Below are 25,310 nucleotides of genomic sequence, written 5' to 3'. Positions count from 1 at the left end.
AAGTTATTGGCTTTTTTCCTCCTGGATAACCACCTGTAAAGACTCCTATTTTTGTTTTTAGATGTAATGGATTATAAACAAGCATTCTAATGAAACACTTTTGTTCTATAGACAATCTTTAAGAAAACACAAATTTGTCATTACAATAGGAGAGCAAGCAAAAAAAATAGCTTTCCTATATACAAATTTATCTAAAATAATGTGAAGAATCCCAAAATATGTAAAATTCCACTTCTTGGGATGTAATTGACTAATTCTATCAGAAAAGCTGGTGGATTTAGTATAGATGAAGCTATACCATTAGCCAATATGCCAACATCAGCTAACCAACTAAAACAAGTAATGAGTCCATGAAATATTAAAACTAAATTACTTTCTTCTCTCTTTTAATGGAAATGATGTTTTGGTTTTCTTCACTGCCATTTGATAGATCAATAATTACATAAGTATTCTTTTTCTTTCTATCAACCGTAATCTTGTGACGTTGAAGGTGATCTGCTTTTGTTAAATGTATATAAAAATCATGATAATAAGATGATGGAGATTCAAACGTTTTGCATTATTTACTTTCCCCAGAATAATTAGTATATATATATTTAATATAATATAATAATATATTATATATTATGTTATTATATTTTCTATATTAATTATATATATCATATTATATAACATATAATAATAATGTATTAATATAATAATATATATTATATAGTGTATATAATACGTAAATTAGTGTGGTTCACAGGAACTTTATTCACCCAAAACAAACAAAACAAGACAAATAGTATATACTACTATTACTTCATCATTAGTGTGATTGTGTTTTCTGTCCTGCAGCTTGCTGGCAGAGATGAAACATGTCTCTCAGGGAAAACAAAAAAAGCTGAAGGGTTTTTACAGGAGGAGTAGGTTCTGATCATCCCTTCTTTTGCCTCAGAAGAGTGGGGATGGGAGTAAGGAAGAGGCAGGGAAGAAAAGGAGGAAGGAGATGGAGAGAGAGAAGGGGAGAGAGGAGACAGCAGAGGGTGTGGGAGTGAAGGCAAGACTTAAGGAGAGAATCTGAGAGCACAAGAGTGAAAGTGAAGGAGGTTCAGAAGGACTTAGAGAGCAGGCAGTGCGGAAGGAGAGGGTATCAGAGAGGCGATTACAAGAGTGCGGCCTGAGAGTAGGAAAGGATGTGTAGGAGGACAGACAGAGGAGAAGGGGCTAAAGGCAGATTCCAGAGGGCACAGTGGAGAAGCACCAAGGCTGTGAGAGAAAGAGCACCAGTAGGAGGCAGTGTGCAAGCAAGAAAGAAGCTGAGAAGGGAGTGTGAGAGCAAGTGAGAGTGCGGAAAATCAAAGGTGGTGTGTATGTGTGAGAAAAGTAGGGAAAGAATGTGTCAGAGGGAGAGAGGCAAGGAGAAATCTATGGTCTAGTGGAGAACAAAGAATTTGAGTCTATTTGGACATTTCTTATTTAATGAAATGTAATGTGGTCCTGAAAATATAGGACTACACCCAGCTGCAAATGTAGTCCTGTCAGAGTGTGTCTGTGTAAGAGAGAGAGTGGGTGGGTGTGGGTGTATATGGGGAAGGGTTAGAGGATCAAAATAAGCATGAGTACAATTACTCTCTGGAGTTGGGAGAAAGACCTAAAGAAACTCATCTCTCTTCAAGAAGCCTAAATATATTTAATTCTGTCATTCTCCTCCCCAATGGAGAGAGACTCATTGAGACTAAAATTTAAAGAGAAATAAATGTGTCTGTATAAGTACAGTGTAAACACTACACATGGATGTTACCACCAAAATTTGGATGAATTTTTTTTCTCCTTTTTTACTATCTTGATAACAGGTGATAAAATTAGAATTCAGTAAAGGTCATTATATCTAAAGATGAGCCAGTTTCAGGGTGCCTGGGTTGCTCAATCGGTTAAGCGTCCGCCTTTGGCTCAGGTCATAATCTCGCTGTCTGGGAGTTCGAGTCCCATGTTGGGCTCTGTGCTGACAGCTCAGAGCCTGGAGCCTGCTTCAGATTCTGTGTCTCCCTCTCTTTCTGCCCTCCCCCGCTCATGCTCTCTCTCTCTCTCTCTCTCTCTCTCTCTCTCTCTGTCAAAAGTAAATAAACATTTTTTTTTAAATGAGCCAGTTTCTTGCTGCAATACAGTGTATAAGTGGTATAGGAGCAAAATTAGTTAAAAGATGAAATCATAAAAAATATATCTAATTTTCTTATGTCGGTTGTCCTTTACCCACGTTTTGTTGTATTTAGCTTTGTGAGTGTGAGTACTCTTTGAACAATAGGAAATAGGAATTCATGCAATAGCTCATCACTGAAATATTCAACAACAAAGTTCCACTGGATTTGATGATTCCCAACTCCGTACTCTTTTTCTGGTTTGCAATCGCTGTGGCATTTTTTAATGTTAATTTTATTGCTTAATATTGATGGGATATTAACTTTTTTCATTGTAGAAGATATATTTTAAAAATTAAAAATAAGCATTGTGAAAATATAAACGTCAAAACTGCGAAAAATGATTCAAAAATTAGAAAAAGAAATGAAGGCAACACAGGAGTGAGATTTTATGTTAGAAACAGCATTGAAACCAACGTGTGATGATGATTAAGATATAATCAGACTGTGTAGTATGGATATTAATATTTGTGAATTAGTTTTATTTCTTTAAATATCTTATTGTGTTGGATTTTGGCCAAACTCAGAAATTTTGGCTGGTGCACTTTTTTCCCTTTATCTTTTTGTTTTCTTTTTCCCTTCCCTTCCTTTCCCTTCTCTTCCCTTTTCCTTTCTTTCTTTCTTTCTTTCTTTCTTCATTGTCATCTTAGACTAAGATGTACTTATTATTATTCAACTGGAAAAAAAGCAACTCATGCTAATATAATAAATATTGTACTCTAAAGCAGTTAACTACTTTGACATAACTGTGAATAGGGGGGAAATGTTTACATCTTTCTAATAATTAATAATTTCTCCCTTATACTGAAAATTCTAATACCCTAATTCAATACAATTATTTTTTCTAAGAAGAGTATTTTATATATCTATTGATATGACAATCAGTGGCTTAGCTGCTAATGTGTTCTTTCAGTAATCACCTTCATACTCAGGAGGGCAAACAGTAGCTGACCCTGTAAGCTTTCAATGAAAGGAGCCATCTTTGTAGGCTGGGTTCCCTGTACATGTGTGCAGGAGGTTTAGCAGGGAATGCACTTGAGAATAACATCTGTAAGGGTATAGGAACACAGACTTATGCAGAAAGAGGGTGAACTGTGATTCAGCTGTGACAGAGGTGCCAGCCAACCGCAGGAAGAGTTCAGAGGCTGAGATGCCCTCTGAGACATGTCCTGAAATGAGTCCCAGTGGCTAGGCCTTTGGACAAGGACATCAACCAGTCATGGGATGCAGGCTGCTCCCATGGAAAGTGGATAATTTTGGGTGTCCTTCGGGCAGGGAAATTCCTAGGGAAGAATTTAACTAGACGCCTTCAATAGCCAATACAATTTAAGGATAAATTCATTTGATATTATATACACTTTCTTCTCTCAAGTGTTTTCTAGGAGTTTGGTCCTGGGTTAGGCATGGGTGATATAGAGACAAGTCACATGTGCTCATGGTGATGTTTGCTCTCAATGAGAGGGTACGATATGAGGGAATGATATGCCTCAGGGCATACTTGCAATAGGAAAAATAAGTGCAATAGGAAAAAATAAGCCTAGATCAGTTATTTAAATTCAAGATTATTTTGCCTCTTGGGAATATTTAACAAAGTCTGGAAATATTTTTGGTTGCAGGAACTTGGTGGGATGCTACTAGGATGCTAGTTAGTAGGGGCCAGAGATGCTGCTAAACATTACAATGTCCAAAACAAGATTTATCTGGTCTAAATTGTCAATAGCTTTAAGGGTGAGAAACCCTGACTTAGATGCTTTGACTGAAATATGTATTGGATGCAGTGGAATAAAGTAATGAATATAGAAATATTAAGGGTTTTATTAGGCAGTGATCCATGGAATAAGTAATTGGAAAGTATTCATTATGTAGGAAAGGTGAGGGATACAGTAATGAAGACAAAGATGCAAGAAACATACAGTGTAGCTGGAATGTGCTGAGCAGAGTACTTTCAGTGGATATTGAAGAAATTGCCAGCACCAGAGAAAAGTATTTATGTCTCACTCAAAGTATTAAACAAAGTCATTGGTTGATTTCAAGTAAATTGGCAATTTTCTTTACCCGAGCCCTCACCTCACATGTAGGAGGTGAGTTGTTTTGCACTTTGGGTAGGTTCTCCTCTCTCGTTCACTCCACTACCTTCCTCCTGGATACGGGTTTGACATTTCTACTCCAGAATTAGGGTGCTGGCACCAACTCTCTTCCAGATCTCCTCAGATCTACCATTGATAGAAGAGGAAAGAAAAGAATCGATCAGTCAGATAAATTAACCAGTTAATTATGGGTTAACCAGTTAATTTATTAATTAATAATTATCTTATGCTAATCACTATTACACTATACTGAATCAAATACATTATACTCTCTTTAAAAATTGGAGTGGAGACAAGTTAAAGTTTCTCTCCATCCTCTTGCATTTTTATTCCCTTTGCTATTTGAAGTTGCACATGGTGTTTTTTAATCCCATTTAAATAAATCAGTGAGATGAGGTGTTAATATTTTATTAGATAGCTATCATCATCCTTCTGAAAAAGAATATGTTGTTTCATTATCAACAGTATATTATCTTAAAAAGATATTGCTCCTTGGCATGTAGGTGAATTTCAGAGTTTTCATCAGGAAAGTTCAGAGAAATCTGGATAAAATGCAGTCCTGAAATTCATCCCATTGATTTGTGTGTGTCAACAATTTTTTTTTAAATACTTACAAATTGATACAACCTTCTGAAAGCAATATATATCACAGTGTTAAAAATCTACATACCCTGGGCTACTATAAAAACTTTGCAGACCATAATCAATCTTATTTTTCAAGATCCCACTCTACATCAAATATATTCAATAATATATCAAATAAATGAAAATATATCTGTTTATTTTAATTATATTTTTGCTATAATTTTAAACGGTGCTTATAAAATAGCTTGCCTATGTGGAGTGTAATTATATGTTTGTTTCTGATTTTCATACGACAATTATGCCTACATAAAATTTCTTACTTCATGAGAAATTTTAAGCAACAAAATGTGTCTACTAGGTGATATTTTAACAAATTAAATGCAATCACCAATAAAGTAACAGTGTTACCTTTCAATTATTAATTTTGATTTTGTTGCTTTACTTAAATATTTTTTAACTAACTCCTTACTCTTTTGTGACTCAAGTATTTTTCCAGTGCCTTGAAAATGTCTTGAGTATTAGGTGCCTATATGTGTGAGGTGACCATAAAATTTCATATATAAAATGGCACCATATATACCCTTGCTATGAAAAGTCCACCTATAGGAATTTATAGTAAAAATGAAAATAAATAATATAATAAATCACTGACAAATATACTTATTGTAGAACATGTATTGTTTATAAATGCAAAAATCTATTTCTTAAAGTGAGTTTAATGTGTAAAGTTCATATTTATAATGCAATAACAGGTGGTCATTAAATGTGATTGTTGTAGAATTTTATTCCCCGTGGAATAATATGTTAACATTTTTAAAGTTTATAAAATAGTATCCATATCCTGATTCCTTTTATAACATATGTATAAAGATATCATGTCTGAATGATACATAGTGGCATGCATAAAAAAGGTATTTCTATGTAGTGAGAGGTTTTGTGATTTTCAGTTTCTTCATTTTTATTTTCTTTATTTTCTACTTTTACTGCTTTTACTTTGAGCATGTGTTACTGATTTTTACAATCATTCAGTAAATATTTATTCAACAATATGCACTACACTATTCCAGTCCTCAAGAAGAATACAAACACATTCTCAGTGTGTTTATGGACAAGTGACAAGATAGGTATGTAATGTAGAAATGTAATAGAACTTTTGATGAGGTTGGAAATGAGTCAGTGCTATGGGTGTATATATGAAAGATAAAAATAATCATAGTTAAAACTGGTAAAACATATACAGGAAGATAATAAATTGATATTTAAAAAAAAACCAATAGCTACTCAATAGATTCTAAAGTTAGTGTTGTATACTATTATTAATGCTTCATATTTATACTTTGATATGTGTTATTTTTTAGTAAAATATTTTTTCAAGTTGAGACAAAAACAACAACAACAACAACACCCACTAACCACTGGGTAAAAACCAATAGTTAGGGGCACCTGATTGGCTCAGTTGATTAAGCTTCCAACCTTGGCTCAGGTCATTGATCTCACAGTTCGTGGATTCAAGCTCCATGTCAGACTCTGTGCTGACAGCTCAGAGCCTGCAGCCTGCTTCAGATATTGGGTCTCACTCTCTCTCTCTGCCCATCCTCCACTGTTCTCTCTCTCTCTCTCTCTCTCTCTCTCTCTCTCTCTCTTTCTCTCTCAAAAATAAATGAACATTAAAAAAAAAACAATAGTTAAAAATAAATAAGTAACCCATGAAACTACAAGCAAGTACATCAGGCTTAATATTCATATAGTAACAATATTCTCAAGCCATTAAATTGCATATGCTGTATAAAAGTTGCATCTTTTCTTTCTTTAAATTTCAAATAATTACATTCCAAAATTGCTGCTTGTTGATTACTCACTCCTATTTATTTCATTTTTTAAAATCTTATCTTGTTACAGTTTCCTAACTAAAACTATTCATGATTTTAGATTATGCATGTTTGTCCTTATTGAAAAGTTCACACTTTTCTTCTGGAAAGTTTCCATAAATGAACTATGCAAGAATCCTTAATGATATCTTCTTCAGTGACTTACCAAGTCAGGGGCTATAGAAGTGATCTACCATATGGGAGAAGAAGACTTTATCATCAACTTTGTTTAGAATTGGTAACACATAACAATGATAAAAAGCAGACTGAAATCATTAAGTTGATTGTACAACTTAGCTCAGGTGATCATGATCTTGGCTCAGGTCATGACCTCATGGTTTGTGAAATCGAGACTGCCCTCAGGCTCTGGGCTGACAGAGTGGAGCCTGCTTGGAACTCTCTCACTCCCTCTCTCACTCTGCCTCTATGCCACTTGCTCACTCTCATTCTCTCTCCCTCTCAAAATAAATAAAGACACATTTAAAAAGTATGAATTTCCAAATTCATAAGGAAAAGGTTATATGTTAATTATAGAATGATACATAAGCCTGTAAGCCTTTTGGGGAAGCTAAATTAGATACCTAAAGAAATAATTAGCTAAAGTACCAATTTAATAACTTGTGAATTCAGATTTATGATGAAAGTACTCATTTAGAATCTTACTGGTTTGAATATTATTTATGAGAAATGTTGGTGCCACAATTGTAAATGTAGATAATGTCAATGGAAGGATTGCATTTTAAGTTTTAGTGAGAACTAGCTAACTTCTTGATATAAATAAACAGGGAGGGAGGGAGGCAAACCATAAGAGACTCTTAAATACAGAGAACAAGCTGAGGGTGGATGGGGTGGGGGTGGGGGAGACGGGAATGGGTGATGGGCATTGAGGAGGGCACTTGTTGGGATGAGCACTGGGTGTTGTATGTAAGCGATGAACCATGGGAATCTATCCCCAAAACCAAGAGCACACCGTACACACTGTATGTTAGCCATTTTGACAATAAATGTTTAAATAAATAAATAAATAAATAAATAAATAAATAAAAGAGATGACACTAAATGGTTAATAAACTAAAGCTACTTATTCATTGCTCAAAAATGTATTTCATTGATATTCATCATGAGTGTGCATAGTGAATTCTGGCCATAAAATAATTTAAAGAAAATAATGGGGTCATGAAAAACTTGTAGATGTATTCAATTTCCTACATTATAGTCCATATGCAAAAACGTTAGTTTGTTTCTTCTCACAATAGCCACTTTTAAAATAGATACAATATAACAATCCGAGCACATTTTGTTTATTTTTATTTTCATTGTCTTTATGGTTCACACTTCCCTGAGGCCACAAAAGTTCTTTGTTTTGAGATTTCCTCTCTGCTTTCTGCTGAGTAAATGTAAACAGTGATAATGCTAAGGACTTAATCAGAATAGGTGACTTTAAAAAACATTAGACTTAGCTTTGCAATTTAGATGTTTTGAATGTTGATACAGGAGAATGAACTCTTTTCTTTGTGGAACAAAAATAAAATTGACAGGTTCACTGTAATGGCTTACTAACTGAAAGTACTAATAGAACATTAAAACATAGAATAATCAGCTATAAACACAAATTTAATGAAACAACTATTGGGGGAAAATCATCTACCAAATGTTCACTTACTCTAGACCATGTGGCATGATATATTTACAATTCTTTTAACTTACTCTTTTAATTATTAGGCATATATTCCACATTTCCAAATTTCTATTAATTTTAGATTTGAATTAAAATGCATATCACTAAGATGATACATATCCAAATAAGGAGCCATCTGACATGCTTTTGAAAGCCTCTTTGTTTGGAAAAAAACCTTCCAAATGCACACAAACACCCATATGCAGTGTTCCAATTTGTGAATTCCTTTGTAAAACAATCACTTCTAGAGACAGTAACAAGGTTCTATCCACAGCAGAAAAGTTATGGGTGAGTGTTGACATATTTTGGTAATAGAGTGATTCTATTTTCAAAATAATTGACAAAATAAATATATTCTCATAAAAAAAGTCTTCACGGTTGTTATTTATAGACAAGGAATATATCAAAGTGTAATTTTAAAGCATTCAACAAGTGTGTATTAGTTATCTATTGCCGCGTAATAAAACATTAGCACAAACATACAGCTTAAAACAATACACATTTATTATCTCGTTGACTCGGTGGGTCTGGCCCGGTTTCCTGCAGGGCCATAATCCAAGTGTTAGCCTTGCAGTCTCAGACTGAGGGCTTCAGTTGCTTGCTGGCTATCAGCTGGAGGCTTTTCCCAGTCCTTTGCCATGTAGATCTTTTCCTAAGCTACCTCGAAACATGTCAGCAACCTTCTTCAAAAACAGGAAAGGGGAGTCTGTCCACCACAAATACTTTTCCTTTTTATGTGACTTTAAATGTGCAGAACATATTGTTTACGTGGAATTTGTGCCACTAGCATGTGATAATAATTCGCAGGAATTACCTAAACCACTAGATCCATTAGGAGATATTGAGTAGTTTCTGAGATTATCTACTTAAAATCTACAGTGACAATTTTGAAAAAAGTGTGGAGATATCAGGTATGTTGGTGGTAGTTGTAGTGGAAGATAACTATTGTTATTATCTAAACCTTAAAAACACACTGAATCCACCTATGATATTGTGGCAGACACTGCTGCTTTTCTAAAGACATTTCTAATCATGTTTCCTACTACTCTCCTCTGTATTACCTAGAGAGCCATATATACTCACTTTCCTGGCCACCCTTGCGTATAGTGGTGGCAAAATTACTGTTTTAGTACATAACAAATAACAGATAAACTTTGGGGGAAGCTTCTACTTTTTTGGTTAAAAGAAAGCCATGCCTGGTATGACCCTTCTCTCTTTTCTAGCTTAAAGGTGAAAAACACCTTGCAACATTACTGAATATTTAAGATAATCAGAGAAATATCAGTGATGTTGAGGAAATAAAAGAGCAGCATAACTTTTGCATCTGTGGTGCTGAGTTTCGTGTTTCTTGCAGCTGAAAGAAATCTTAACTACTTGAGGAATTTATAATGCAAACCACAGAAATAACACTAAGCCAAGATAGCATAGAAACAATCATGGATTAAAATAATTGATAAACACTGACCTTTAAGTTATTAAAGAGGTCTATTACATATTTTCCCAGCGGGTGTCTTCTGTTAGTTTTCCAGCGCTTCTTAAACATTTATGTGTTTTTCAATCACCTGGGGACCTTGACAAAATGCAAGTTCTGTTTCTGTAGACAAGGTGTGAGGATTCATATTCTGCATTTCTCAAGTGATTCCAAGTGATGCCCATGCTAGGGGTCACACAATACACTGGAGGTAGCAGATTTTATAGCCCTTATTTTTCCTGCTGTCTGATTTCTGTTCATAACAATAAAAATGTATTATCCATCTCATGGAGGACAGATACTTGATCTATTTAGTTTACTGCCTTATCCTCATTGTCCATAATATTTCTTTGCAAGTAATGAATGCTGAATAAGTGCTTGTTTAAGGAATAAATGCAGATATTCAATACAAAACTGAGTTGTTTCTTTAATGGGCATAAAATCCTGATGATAAGGGCACATGGGTGGCTCATTTAGTTAAGCATCCGACTCTTGATCTCAGCTCTGGTTTTGATCTCAGGGCTGTGAGTTCAAGCCCCAAGTTGGGCTTCGTACCTAAAAAAAAAAAATCCTGATGATAATGGGTTCAAGAAATAGTGGGAGATAAATAAGTGGAAGTTTTTGTGTGGAAAGCTCTTTGTGTATATTTAGGAGCAATATGTGGAGAAATATTAGGGTCAAGGGCAGGTTTTTTTAAGGTGAGAATTTACAGCATTTTTGTACTCTGATGTGAATGTTTATTTTCTTATAATTCTGGTGGATAGAAGTCTGACATCAAGACTGACACCTCTTTCTTTGACTTGTAGATGGCTGTCTTCTTGTGTCCTCACATGTCTTTCGTCTGTTTGTGCCTGCGTCCTAATTTCTTCTAATGAGGACACCAGGCATATTGGATTAGGGCCCACACTGATAACCTCATTGTAATTTACTCTTAAAAGACCCTATCTCAAAATATAGTCACATTCTGAGGTACTAAGGGTTACAACTTAAACATATAAATTTGGGGAGGGGTGGGAAACAATTTGGCCTTTACCACATACCTAAAGATTATAAGACATTGTTGGGTATTGTATAACTTACAAAGGCATAAGGGTACTAGAGACTCAGTGCATGAATAAAAACTGTTTTCTAAAAAACAGATAAATAGAACATGTAGAATCCAGTATAATGTGGTTCTTCTTCAATAAACATATAATCTGTTCTTCTCATGTGGTAAGAGAGTACAGATGAATATGTCCATTGCCAATGAATAAATAAACGTCTGTGCCCACAAAAAAAAATGGTTAAACAAACACAAAAGAACTACTTTATTAATGTGACTTTTTAAACACAACTTTTCTAATATATCTACATCAGCATAATTCTCTATCGTTATTGTCTCTAGTTATTGTATTCTGTGCTTAAAATATCAAAAAAAAATGGATAATTGAGGGAAGTAACTGTGTACTGAGGAGTTCCATTTCACTTACAACAAGTTTAAGCCTATTAGTGGTCACTATAGCTAAATCCCAAAGCAAACATGATAGCTGACTTTGAGAAAAGCAGTGTATGATTCACAAAGGCTAACTTCCATTGAGTTTATGATGTTTGGTTTGTTGTACATAGTATATGATGATTCTGAAAGGTTTAAGACCAGCATAGGGAACAGTCTCAACCTTGAAAGGATAAAAGATTGGGAACTGCAATGGTGGAAATATTTAGCATTTTTCAAATATAGAACATATACAGTAGTAGCTGGCTTTCGTAAGTCCTCCCTGGCATTTAGACAGGAAGTGATGAATTTAAGTTGGGAAGAAGTTGAACATTGAAAATACTTATTCACCTTCATGGTGATACAATTGAATAATATCTTTTTCTGTAAGTTATTTATGAAAATAATTGATTTCTATATTCTCAAATGTTTTCAATATAGACTTGCCAAAATATCAAATGAACTTGAACTATCTTTAAATAGTTTCAGGTTCATTTATCAGTAAAACTAATAAAAACTAATCCAGCTAAATTCACTCATTTTCAAAGATATCTTTGGCTTAGTACATATTTACTAAAGTATAATAAGTCAAAATATATTGATTATAAATACAGCACTATGCCTAATATTTAGGAAGTCAAGATTTACACACTTGGAAGAGAGAAATCTCAGGATAAAAGACCATGTTTTTTTATAGGACTGAGATAGCTTCAGATAAGCTAGAAACCTCAAAATGATCCTAACAAAATATATGATGCATGTGAGTGGAGAAGAGGAAAAATACTACACAGGAGAAAAAGTTACAAAAGATCATTCAAGGTATAGTTAGTAGATACTTCTTTCTGAGCTACAGAATTTATGTAAGAGAACATGGGAGAAGAGAGGTTGGGAATCAATGTTTATTGATGTTCTACCTTCTTATCTGAAAACATGTCCATTTTTAATAGACATGGGATGTCAAGAGAGCTGATAAGTTTTCATGTTAATAATAGTAATAATAATAAAAATGAAATACATGGCAAAATGCATACACAATGAGGTAAATTTAAAATATGTATTTGTTGTTGCCCAATATTTCTACATGTCAGTTATTATGTTAGGGAAACAGCCAACAACTGCAAGGAGAAATATACAAGGATGTCTAATATAGCAGATCTGCACCACCACAAAAATTGAGTAAATACTTAATGCCAACCAGTAGAGATATAGATAAACAAGCTCTAATTAATTCATACTATGCAATACTATGTAAATGTGTGTAGCTTTAAGAGTACTACTATAAAAACATTGCTAAGATGTACTGTTAAAATTGAAAAGTCATACTAAATGAACTGATACCTAATATTGTATTAATTTTGTATTTTTTAGGACATACAAAAGTTGTATAAATGGAAAGAAAAATGTAGGAAAATAGGAGAGGGAGGAGAGTCCAATTCAGAGTTAGAAGACATTGCCAACTTTATCTTAGTCTAATATAAATTTTTGTTGCTGAATAAACAAAATTATTTGCATAACTAAATTAACTAAATGTACATATTTAGAATTTAATAGAATTCCCACCAATCACTATGTTTTGGAGGACAAAACAGACAAAGGTGAGCCATGAGCTATAAACAAATATTGTTAGATTATCAAATTCATCTGTTTAGGTAGTAATTTAGCAATTATTTATTAAACATTTACTATATGCCATTCATTATTTGGTGATTTATATCTTTACTCTTGGAGTATTTTATGAATTTTTAAGCCAGGATGAATTTATCATTATAATATAAGGGACTTAAAACTTTATAGAAAATATTGGTCAGATTAGGGTTTTTTTTATTTTTTATATTTCTTTACTTTCTGACTTTTCATTATACCCTTTGTGTGGCTCAGATGATAAAAATTCCTAGTGTCCTTTTCTCCATCTGAAGTACCTTTCATGTCCTATTCAGTGGAAATGATCTGCCAAAAACATAGATAAAGAGATACATCTTTAATCTTACAAGCTGTCTCCTTGCACAGGATCAGGAAAATGATTTTTCTTTTAACAGTTGTCAGCATGCTTGACATCTGTCACAAAGGCTTAGGCTCTATTTTTATTTTTCCTATTGAAATCATGCTCCAACACCTGCCCCTTTGATACTTTTAGACTGATGCAGTAAGAACTGAGTGCTTTTCAGTCAAAGAACTCACCACATTTCCTTTCTTTTTTGTTTGGTTCAAAAATACGATTAAAAATAAAACTTATCTTCAGTAGGATAGATGTGTAGAAATATCCAAATTAAGTAAAAATCATTACTTTGTTGTGAACAATGATGTTTCCTTTAAAAAAAAAGATACAGCTGATCTACATATTCAGTTTTCTCAAAAAGTTTTAAATAACATATTCAAAATTATCTTCTATATTCATTACATTAGAGGTATTAAGCATTAAAAAATAGGTATGTGTTTGTCAGTCGTTTCTGAGTAAAACCTAATCACAAATGCTATAGCAACCATAATAGATGTATTAAAAGTTCATAACATGTTTATAAATTTTAAAATGGTATTTGCACCATTTTTTAAAAAATTCATTATTTTAAGGGTACCTGGGTGGCTCAATCAGTTCAGCATCTGACTATTGGTTTTGACTCAGGTCATTCATGATCTCATGGGTCATGATTTCAAGGTCTGAATTGGGCTTCAGGCTGACAGTGTGGAGCCTTCTTGGGATTCTCTCCCTCTCTCTTCCCCTCTCTTATTTTCCTTGTCTCTCTCTTGAAATAAAAAACAAAAACTTGAAAAAATATTTTTAAAACCGTTATTATTTTATACGACATGTCAGGAGGTGTGAAGAATTGTGATGCTTGCATAAGGAAGAGTAAGATAGTATTAAATGCCAGAAGTTATTAGCTTCACTGTATAGTAAAAAAATTGCCAAAGTAGCATCCCCAAGTAAAGGAATTATTGTGTATGAGGCTGGTATTTTGCCCTAAACAATATAATAGATAAATATCTTGGACAATAACATCAGAAAACTGATAGAGTAGGCAGCTCAAAACTCTCATTTCTCACAAAAATATTTTTTTTTAAAGAGGCACAAACTGTCAGAAACAACTTTGTGAGAATTCTGGAAGATAGAGATTTACAATAACCAGTGAAACACTGAATCAAGAAGAAAACAATTTGAAAACAGTAGGAAGTTGTGGGTATTTCCATTTGTACTTGGCTCATCCCACTCCCAGTATGACAGCAGCCTTGAATTGGCTGCATACTGTGTCCCCAGTGTCAACCCCTGATTCCTGGTGCTGGAGTAAATATATTTTATTTAGAAATAACTATACATGCTTATGCTAACCTGTCTGAGAACTACCTGAAAGACTAATGCAAGGTACCCAACTTTGTTTTGCCTAACTTGTAACTCAAGCCAGAAGTGAGAGGCATTGCTTATAAAATTCTGGCAGGAAATCTTACAACCTACATAATGTTTAAAATTAAGATTTACACTAGAACAGTTAAGATCTGGGAAGAAAAGTCAGGGAAGATTCTTGGAAAAATTAGGATGTTTAAAAACACCTGAGTATATAGGGAAATTTAGAAAGCCACATACTTGCCCAGGGCAATACTCGTACATAGAAAAGACATAAGAAGATTAAGCTTTCACCTGTGCTGAGCCCAAGGCTCAATGTGAACCTGGATAAGCGATGAAGAAATACCCCAGAAAAAAAGGTAATCTACACAGACTGAGATATGAGTTTGTTTTTTTGTTGTTGTTTTATTGTGTTGTTTGATTTTGTTTTGTTACTTTCTGTAATTTTTTTGTCACTGGTAATTTTGTTTTCTTTTTCTTTTTCTTTTTTTTGCTTTCAAGCTCTTTCCTGTCAAAGACATATCTGTGAAAGCACTTAGCTAAACATAAGAAACCTAGACTTCACTGACAACAAATGACGAAGAATATGGTCTTTGCAAAAAAACAGTTTGGAAAAATCACTAAACAAATGGACCACCTTAGCCTTCCAATATTTTATATAAGCTAAATCATGAGAAAGAGAGAATTTTATTTCTAGTGCTACCATATTATACACAAATGTCCAGTTTTCAACAACAAAAAAATGACAAGCCATACAAAGAATTGGGGAACAAAATAGACTGATAGAAATCATCCATGAAGAAGCCCAGACATGAAACCTACTGAGGGGGTGGGGGGGGGGGGATCAACTTTAAAACAACTGTCTTAATTATGTTCAAATGACTAAGGACAAAAAAAACTAAAAAAAAAAAAAAAGAGAGAGAGAGAAAGAAAGAAAAGGAAAGAAAAAAAGAAAATCAGGAAAACAACGTATACACAAAATGAAAATATCAATAAAGACATAGAAATTATAAAAAGAAACTGAACAGAAATTCTAGAGGTAAAGAATGCAATAACTGAGATGAAAAAAATTAGTAAATGAGTTCAACAACAGATTTGAGCAGGCAGAAGAATCAGTGAATTTGAAGATAGGACAATTGAATTCGCTAAGTTGGAGAAACAGAAAAAAAAAAAATGAAGGAAGAAAAGTAAACAGAACCTAAGGAACCAATGGGACACCAATAATCAGACCAACATGTATAGTATGAAAGCCCCAGAAAGAAAATAGGAAAAGAGGGAAAATATTTGAAGAAATATGTCTCACATCAGGTGAAGGACATAAATTTACAAGTCTAAGAAGATCAATGAACTCTAAGTGCGATAAATTCAAACAGGTCTTTACCTAGACCAATTACAATCAAAGTGTCAAAAGGAATTACAAAGAGAGGAGAGTGAAAGAAGCAGGAGAGAAGCAACTCATAATGCACAATAAAATTAATAGCCAATTTTTCATCAGAAACCCTGGAAGGCAAGAGGCTGTGATGTGACACATTTAAAGCACTGAAAGAAAATAAAGGTAAACAATTTTGTATCTGGGAAAACTGTCCTTTATAAGTTAGGGAGAAATTATCGACATTCCCAGATAAGCAGAAGCTGAAGTAGTTTATTACCACCAGACAAGAACTCTGAAAGGAATCTTTCTAAGTTGAAATGAAAGAACACTAGACAGTAATGTGAAGCTATATGAAGAAATAAAGATTTCTGGTAATGGTAAATATATGGTCAAATGTAAAAGCCAGTATTATTATAATTTTTCCTTGTAACTGAAATTTTATTTCCTACATGATTTAAAAAGAAAATTCATAAAATACAATTAACAGCCTATGCTGTTCAGGTACAAAAGAAGATGTACTTTTTGACAGTAAGACAAAGATGGATGCTATAGAGGAGCACAGTTTTTATATGTGATTGCAATTAAGTTTGTATATACCAAATTAGATTGTTATAAATTTAGTATGTTAAATGTAGTCACCATAGCAATGATAAAGAAAACATCTAAAGAATATACATGAATGGAAATGAAATAGCAATCAAAATGTTTCACTATAAAAATCAACTAACCACAGAAGAAGGCAGTAATAGAGGGAATGAGAGATGTAAGTAATTAAGGAATACAAAAATAAATAGAAAAATGGCAGACATAAGTCCTTCCTCATCAGCAATTACTTTAAGTGTAAGTGGTTTAAACTCTTCAATCAAAAGGCAAAGATTTGCAGAATGAACTAGAGAAACAAAAGATAACTATATGCTTTCTATAAGAGACTCAGTTTAGATCAGACACAAATAGGCGGAGAGTGAAAGATTGAAAAAAAGATATTCCATGCAAATAGTAAGCAAGAGATAGTGAGGAAACTATACTAACAGACTAAATAAACTTACAAGAAAAAAAATAACACTTTGAGAGAGAGAGAGAAACACTCACTTGGGGAGGGATCCACTTTTAAACTCACGTGGTTTGGCAGAATTTCAGTTCCTGCAGGTCTATTGCACTATGGGCCTCAATTCCTAGCTGGCTATTCCCCAAAGACTACCCTAATTTATTATTAACTGGCCTCACCAATATGTTAACTGGCTTCAAGTCAGCAAGGGAGAGAATATGCTATCAATACAAACTCCTAATCTTATATAACTCAATCATGAAAGTGACATTTCACACTTTTGCTGTATCCTATTATTTAGAAGCAACTTACTAGGCCAGTCTCCATTCAAGGAAAGGGTATTACACAGAGTGTGAATCCCTGGAAGCTGAGATAATTGGGGACCATCTTAGAGACTGCTTGCCACAACTTCTATGATATTTAATACATATAGATTTGCGTAAATGTCACAACAAATAATACAGAAGAGTTCTATCATTCCCCCCAAATTCTCTAATATTCTCCTTTACAGTCAGAGCCATCACCATACTTAACTCCTGGTAACTGTTGATCAATTATCCATCACTAGAGCTTTGTCTTTAAAAAATGTCAAAAAATGTATGAAATCAAACAGTACTTTTTGAAACCAGCTTATTTCATTCACATAATGCCTTTGAGAGTCATCCAAAGTACTGGTTGTAAAAATAGTCTGTAACTTTTATGTTTTTAGTAGTATTCCATTGCATGGATGTACCACCATTGTTAATCCATTCATCCTTTGGAAGGCATTTGGATACCTTCTGGTTTGGGGTATTATGTATAGATATGAACATCTGTGTAAACGTTTCATGTAAATATAAATTTTGCATCCTTACCATCAATGTATAAGAGTTGTAATTGTTCTACATCTTCACCAGCAGTTGGGATGATAATTTTGTTGTTGTGTTTTGGGTTTTGTTTGCTTGTTTGTATTTAGCCATTCTAATATTTATGTAGTGGTGTCCTTATGGTTTTCATTTGTATTTATCTAATAGCTAATGCCTCTGAACCTACTTTTGTGTACTTATTTTTATCTCTGATACCTGTTTGGTAAAGTGTATTTTTAGACTTTTGCCCATGTTTAATTGGGTTGCCTGTTTTCTTCATGCTGAATTTTAACAGTTCTTTACATATTATTTATATAAATCCTTCTTTAGATATGAATTGAAAATACTTCCTCAGTCTGAAACCTGGTTTTTTCTTCTCTTTCATGTGGCAAAAATTTGTAACTTTGTTAAAGTTTAATTGATACATTTTTCTTTTATGCATTGTGCTTTGGGTGTCATGTATATGAACTGTTTCCCTAGTCCATGTCATGAAGATTTCCTCCTACATTGGTCTCCTAAGAATTTTGTAACTTTTTTGTTTTCTTATACAATTATATGCATGATGCATTTTATTTTATTAATTTAATTTAATTTTATTTTATTATGCATTTTAAATTAATTTTTGTATGAGATATCACAGTTAGGTCAAGGTTCTTTTTGCTTTTTCTCTTTTTTGTATATGATAATAACAAATTATTCCTATACCACTTGTTCAGAAGATTATTCTTTTTTAAATTTATTTTGCACTTCTCAAAAGTAAAATGGCCATGTTTGTCTGGGTCTATTTTTGGACCTCTGTTCCGTTGATCGATTTCTCTTTGCCTTTGTGAATACCACACTTACTTATTTTCCTAGCTTAAAGGTAAGTCTTAAAATCAGGTAATGATGTGTATTAGTTTCCTATATTGCTGTGATAAATAGCACAAATTTAGTGGCTTAGAACAATAAGAAGTTATATTTTTAAAGTTTATGTATATATTTTGAGAGAGAGAGAGAGAGACAGAGACAGAGACAGAGACAGAGACACTGAATGCAGAAAGGACAGAGAGAGAGAGGGAGACACAAAATCCCAAGCAGGCTCTACACCTCATCTCAGAGCCATATGCAGGGCTTGAACTCATGAACTGTGAGATCATGACCTGAGTGGGATGCTTAACTGACTGAGCCACCCAGGCATCCCTAAGCTATTATTGTATAGTTCTGCAATTCAAAAGCCCAAAATCAGTCTTACTGAGTTAATATTAAGATTTTGGTAAAACTATGTTCCTTCTGAAGTTTCCCAGGATTCTGTTTGCTTGCTATTTCCAGCTTTTAGAGGCTGCTCACATTCCACAACTTGTGGCCATCCTGCAGCAATGGCACCACACTGACATCTACTTCTGTAGACACATCTTTCTCTGACTTTGACTGTCTTATCTTATAATGATTTTTGGGCCTATCCAGGTAATCCAAAATAATCTTCCCATCTCAAAATCCTTAACTTAGTCACATCACCAGTCCCTTTTGATGTGTAGGATAGCATATTAAAAGGTTTAGGAGATTAGGATGTGGATATATTGGAGGGTCATTTTCCTGAATACTAAATGGTGAGAGAATCTAGTTTATATGATTTCAATTATTTCAAAATTTAAAGGTTTATTTTATAACCCATGATATGGGTCACGTTGAATGTGAATAATCTACCTTGAATATGTATGTGCACTTGATGTGAGAACATTTCTTATTTTTATTTTTATGTTTTGACAGAGATAGTATGAGCAGGGGAGAGGGGGAGAGAGAGAGAGAGAGAGAGAGAGAGAGAGAGAGAGAGAGAGAGAGAGAGAACATCTCAACTAAGATCCACGCTAAGCATGAAGCCCAAGGCAGGGCTCAATCCCACGACTCTAGGGTCATGACTTGAGCTGAAATCAAGAGTGGGATGCTTAACTGACTGAGCCACCCAGGAACCTCAACAGTTTTTTTTAAACACCCTACTGTCTTCAATTAAGGTCATAAATAGTATGATCTAATTCTCTATCTAATTAAAAGAAATAAATAGATGAAATATGTGCAGGAGATTCAGAGTACACTTAACCATGATGAACATTGAGTAAAGTACAGAATTGTTGAATCATTATATTGTACACCTGACAGTAATATAACACTGTATGTTATTATATTTATATATTGCACTCAAATTTAAAAAAATCAATATAATGCCTATTGTTTTAGATTATTTTCCAGAAAACATTTACTCTGTCCCCCCACCAACTTCCATGGAAGACATGTACTTTCCCACAGCATTAATGCTGTACATAGTCACGTGTCTTGCTTTGAACTCATGATGAGTGTGTGTATATCCTCACTCTTTGATTTTTTGGTTTGGTCATATGACTTGCTTTGGTGAACTAATGTTAACAGATGCCATATGAACACAGATTTGAATTGTGCTCATTCATTTGAGCTATATACTTTATGCTCCTGTATTTGAACAAAAAGAATATGTTTCAGATTGTCTCTGGCCCAAGGAGGAAAGATGTTGGAGCAGCCCTGACTGCAATTTTCTGATTGTAGACAAGTCTACCCTAAGTCATCCAAAACCTGAACTATTCAATAGTTAACACAAAAGTAAGAAATTAATAGAAATATATATATTTTAGTCTTTATTTATTTTTGAGAGAGAGAGAGAGAACACAAGCGGGAGAGGAACAGAGAGGAAGAGACACAGAATCCGAAGCAGGATCCAGGCTCTGAGTGGTCAGCCCAGAGCCCAATGTGGGGCTCAAACTCAGGAACAGTGAGATCATGACCTGAACTGAAGTCGGGTGCTTAACCGACTGAGCCACTCAGGCACCCCCAAAATTAATAGAAATATTTATGTGCGATGGAATTTGTGGCTGAGTTCTAATGCAGCATCATTGGGGAAATAATTGACAAATACTATGAATAAATGGAAATTTCATTAATAAGTGTCTTTGAGGGGCGCCTGGGTGGCGCAGTCGGTTAAGCGTCCGACTTCAGCCAGGTCACGATCTCGCGGTCCGTGAGTTTGAGCCCCACGTCAGGCTCTGGGCTGATGGCTCGGAGCCTGGAGCCTGTTTCCGATTCTGTGTCTCCCTCTCTCTCTGCCCCTCCCCCGTTCATGCTCTGTCTCTCTCTGTCCCAAAAATAAATAAAAAACGTTAAAAAAATTTTTTTAAAAAAAATAAGTGTCTTTGAAATTATGTGAAAATATTTTCCGTTCACATATGAAACAGAGTAAGTCTTATGCTAGGACAAATTATACATAGGTTTATCACCCACACAATGTTTTATAGGTCACTTGAAAGTCCTGTGGCATAGTGTTTATCTGTGTAAGCAGTTTGGATACCTACCAAGACTTTTATCATCTTTATTCCCCAGTTATTGAATAAAAGAGGAACTCACAACCATTCTGACAAACAAAAACACTTCTACAAATCTTTAAAGTGTCTTCCTAGTGGACAATATAAACCATACATGAAAATCATAGATTTAAATGTTTAGTAAACCTAAGAATATAATAAAAGGAGGAACTCAATTTCTAAATATTTGAAAAATAGAGTACAAAGGATCTCCATAATGAGCGAACAATCTAGAATGCCCTCCAAGCATCAGGTATACTGGGTATCGCAAATATAAAAGGAGAATGCATCAATGAGTTTAAAACTTAGATAACAGAAAGATAACTGTGGAAAATAGGGATTAATTGGAAATGATCTGAGTTAGCAGTCCAACTACATAAACCCAGAAAAACTTCCCATTATTAGTATATATCTCAAAGGGAAAGCTTCACAAAGAAGCTACTAAATGTTCCCTGACACACATTTCAATTCTAGACTCATATTGATAATTATATCATAAATCCAAATAACTATCTTAGCAAATGCTCTGGTGTTAATTAAAGTGCACTTAATGGATATATCCAAACCCTCAGTAGTGTTGAAAGAGCCACTTTTCCATGCAGTTAGAACAAACTGCATAATAGAATTTCACTGTAGTCTTTGACTTCTGATACATATGAGGTAGGGGAAGCAGGGCATTTCAGAAAATAAAACTGTAATAAGAAAATAACTATGAAAATACTTAATTTAGGTTAATTGTTTAGACTGCTGAAATAATTCCTGGTCGAACAGACAGGTAAGCTTATGGATCGTTATTCTAAGCATTGAGAGGTCTCATTTAAATTTGATTTATTCCAGTCAAGAGAGCCAAGAATAATACCCTGCAGGATAGGGTAAAGGGTGACAGACAATTTTAAGCACATTTATTAATAGTCTTTTCTTCAATCTTAAAAGTCTTTTTTTTATTTTTTTTATTTTTTTTTTACAAATTAAGATCTCTAAAATTAGATTGCATCTTGCAAATTATGGTTTCTTATATTAGATAAAATACTGTAGTGTGTCAATCTTTACTCATTTAAATAGTCTATTTTAGGTACTCACTTAGATAAAAATCCATTCTTCTGGAATATTCTCTTGTTCCCTAAAAAGACATTTGGCAGACTCAGCACATGCATGAAATTGCAGTGGAAGGAGTGGGGATACCTGGAATCCACAGAGGATCAATTGCTTTCTTCTTTGCCTTCTGACTTCCACATTAGTGCCTTGCTCAGGTTTTTATATAGTTTGTTGGCATCTGCCACTGAAATCTCAAGTGTTGAACCCATGTTTTGTTTATTTGGCTTATTTAGGGCTCAGTGTCTGTCCTTCTGTAATATGTCTGTGCTGCTTTGATGTTGCCTCACAGTGCTGTAGACATATTGCCTTTCAGCCATATTCTCTACTTGATCTATGGGGCAGCTCAGCCCCCATAAAGCCGCTGCAGTCTGTTTCCTTTTCTTTGCCATAGAGACTCTCTTGCATGGTGCTGGAGCTCAGCTTCATTGTCTTTAATTTTATGGAGCCTGGGGAAACATATGCATTACTTCCATGCTACAGTGAGAATTAAGGTAGATCTGGGAGGTCTAATTCATGCCTTTTCACTGCTGATCTACTAAGTGTTGACAGTATAGTTCTTTGTTTCATCTATGCCCATGGATATAGGTCCACTCTGTAACCCTGGAAGAGACCACTGCATACAAAACCCTGCCTGCCCCCACCCCATTTTGTTTTGTTTTTTACTTCTCCCATCTGTATATTTGACAGTACTATTCTGGTTCCAAGCACAAAGCAGCAAAAGGAGTCTTAGTGCAAAAATATCTTCTAATCATTTTTAAGGAATAGAGAATCTATCAGATAGATCTGAAGATTACCTGTATTTTACAGATGGATACATCTTATTGTCATATACAATTAAATCAAGTAATTAATATTTTTATTCTAAGTTCTTTCTCATTAAGAAACTTTTTGACAATTTCCTTTCACATAAAGTAACCTATCCAGAAAACATTCTACTCAAGCATAGTCAAAGAACTAATTTCTTAGGTCTTGTATTCATAATTTAACTTAAAAATATACAGTATACTAGGGACTCCTGGGTGGCTCAGTCAGATAAACCTCTGACTTTGGCTTGAGTCATGGTGTCAAGGTTTGTGGGTTCAAGCCCCACCTAGGGCTCTGTGCTGACAGCTTACAGCCTGGAGCCTGCTTCACATTCTTTGTCTCACTCTCTATCCACCCCTTCCCTGCTCATGCTATCTCTCTCTCTCTCTCAAAAATAAAATAAACATTAAAAAAAAAAATAAAAAATATGCAGTATACTGTATGGTATAGGTCTGTCAGTCACTTGTGGGTTTTGCTAATATGAATCCACATTCTCAAAGACTCTCTGAGACTCCAACAAGAATTTATAAAACTACAAGTCTGGGATCAAAATTGAGACTATAATGAATTCAAGGAGGTAATATGTCTCTGAGGATCTATCTGGGTAGCTTTCCAGATTTCTACAAGTACCATCTCCCTATCTGCCTACAAAATTTAGATTTTTGCACCCAAATGCTCATAAATATTTCTTATCTCTACCACATTATAGCTTGCCTCAAATCTCCCATCGTAAATGTTCCTAAATAGGGACGCCTGGGTGGCTCATTTGGTTGAGTGACTTCAGCTCAGATCATGACCTCTGGGTTGTGAGTTTGAGCCCTGAGTTTGGGCTCTGTCAGCCCAGAGACTGGAGCCTGCTTCGGATTCTGTGCCTCCCTCTCTGTCTACCCCTCCCTTGCTTGCTCTTTCTGTCCCTCTCTCAAAAATAAGTAAATAATAAAAAAAAAATTTAAGTGTACCTAAATAGATTTAAGTAACTAAGAATTTATGTTAAGGATTAAAAACTCTTTACTATGTTGGACTAATTGTTAAAAAAAAAAAAAAATAGCAAAAAAAAAAGTGCCCAAAGCATAGTGTTGTCCTCAATAAGTAATAGAATTTTTTTATATTTTAAAAGTATTAAGAATGATTTTTAAAAAGTTGGTTACTGTAAGTCAGTTTATAAGTTACTATAAAATAGTTTATATTATAAAATTTAACGACAAGGAGACATCAATATAAACTAAATACTGTGAGCCAAATATTAGCTTGATAGTCTGAGATTTAGCTAAATTTAAGTTTTTTATCCAATTACTTGTAGGAAGTTTAAAGTCACTCCACAATTTCTGGAATTTTCAGGAAAACTCATGATTATTTTTACTTGAACATCCAAGATTTCAATCCTTGGCTCTAATGGAATGTTATTATGATATGGAGTTTATCTCACCCTGGTATTTTTTCATTACTCTGCACAAACTCAGATGTCATCTTTTTTTCATTACAACTGGGTGATCATGGTAGTGGGGGACTTATGAGGTATTCATAGGGAACAGGATTTACTATAACATTGTGTTAGCAGTCAGAATATATACTGAAGTAAAAGGAACAAATAAAAATAGAATATTATCCATCAGTGCTTGTAAAAAATTCTTGAATCACCTTGTTCCTTCATCAATGGAATTTATTGGTCATTGCTATGGACTGAATGTGCCCCTCCCTCCAAGTATATGTTTAGGCCTTAACCCCAAAAGTGTGATGGTACTTGGAGATAGTGCCTTTGAGAGGTAATCAGATTAGGTGATGAGGGTGGGATCTTCGTGATGGGATTAATACCTTATGAAAAGAGAGACAGGAGATATCTTTTTGTTTGTCTCTTTGTCCCCTTTCCCCCTCATGAGAGAGTACAGGAGAGAGTACCACCATCATGAGAGAGTATAGCAAGCATGTAGCCATTTGCAAATCAAGAAGAGGACTCTTACCAGAAACTGATTCTGTGAACACTTTAATCTTAGAATTCCTAAGAATTGTATCAAGAATTGTGATAAATAAGTGTGGGTTTTTCTTGTTGTTTAAATCAACTAGTCTATGGTATGTTGTTATAGAAGCCTAAACTATAACAATCATCTTTCTCTAT

This window comes from Panthera pardus, unplaced genomic scaffold (assembly GCF_024362965.1).
Source record: "Panthera pardus isolate Hobbes unplaced genomic scaffold, ASM2436296v1 HiC_scaffold_16, whole genome shotgun sequence".
Lineage (NCBI taxonomy): Eukaryota > Metazoa > Chordata > Mammalia > Carnivora > Felidae > Panthera > Panthera pardus.
This window is presented reverse-complemented; position numbering follows the sequence as displayed.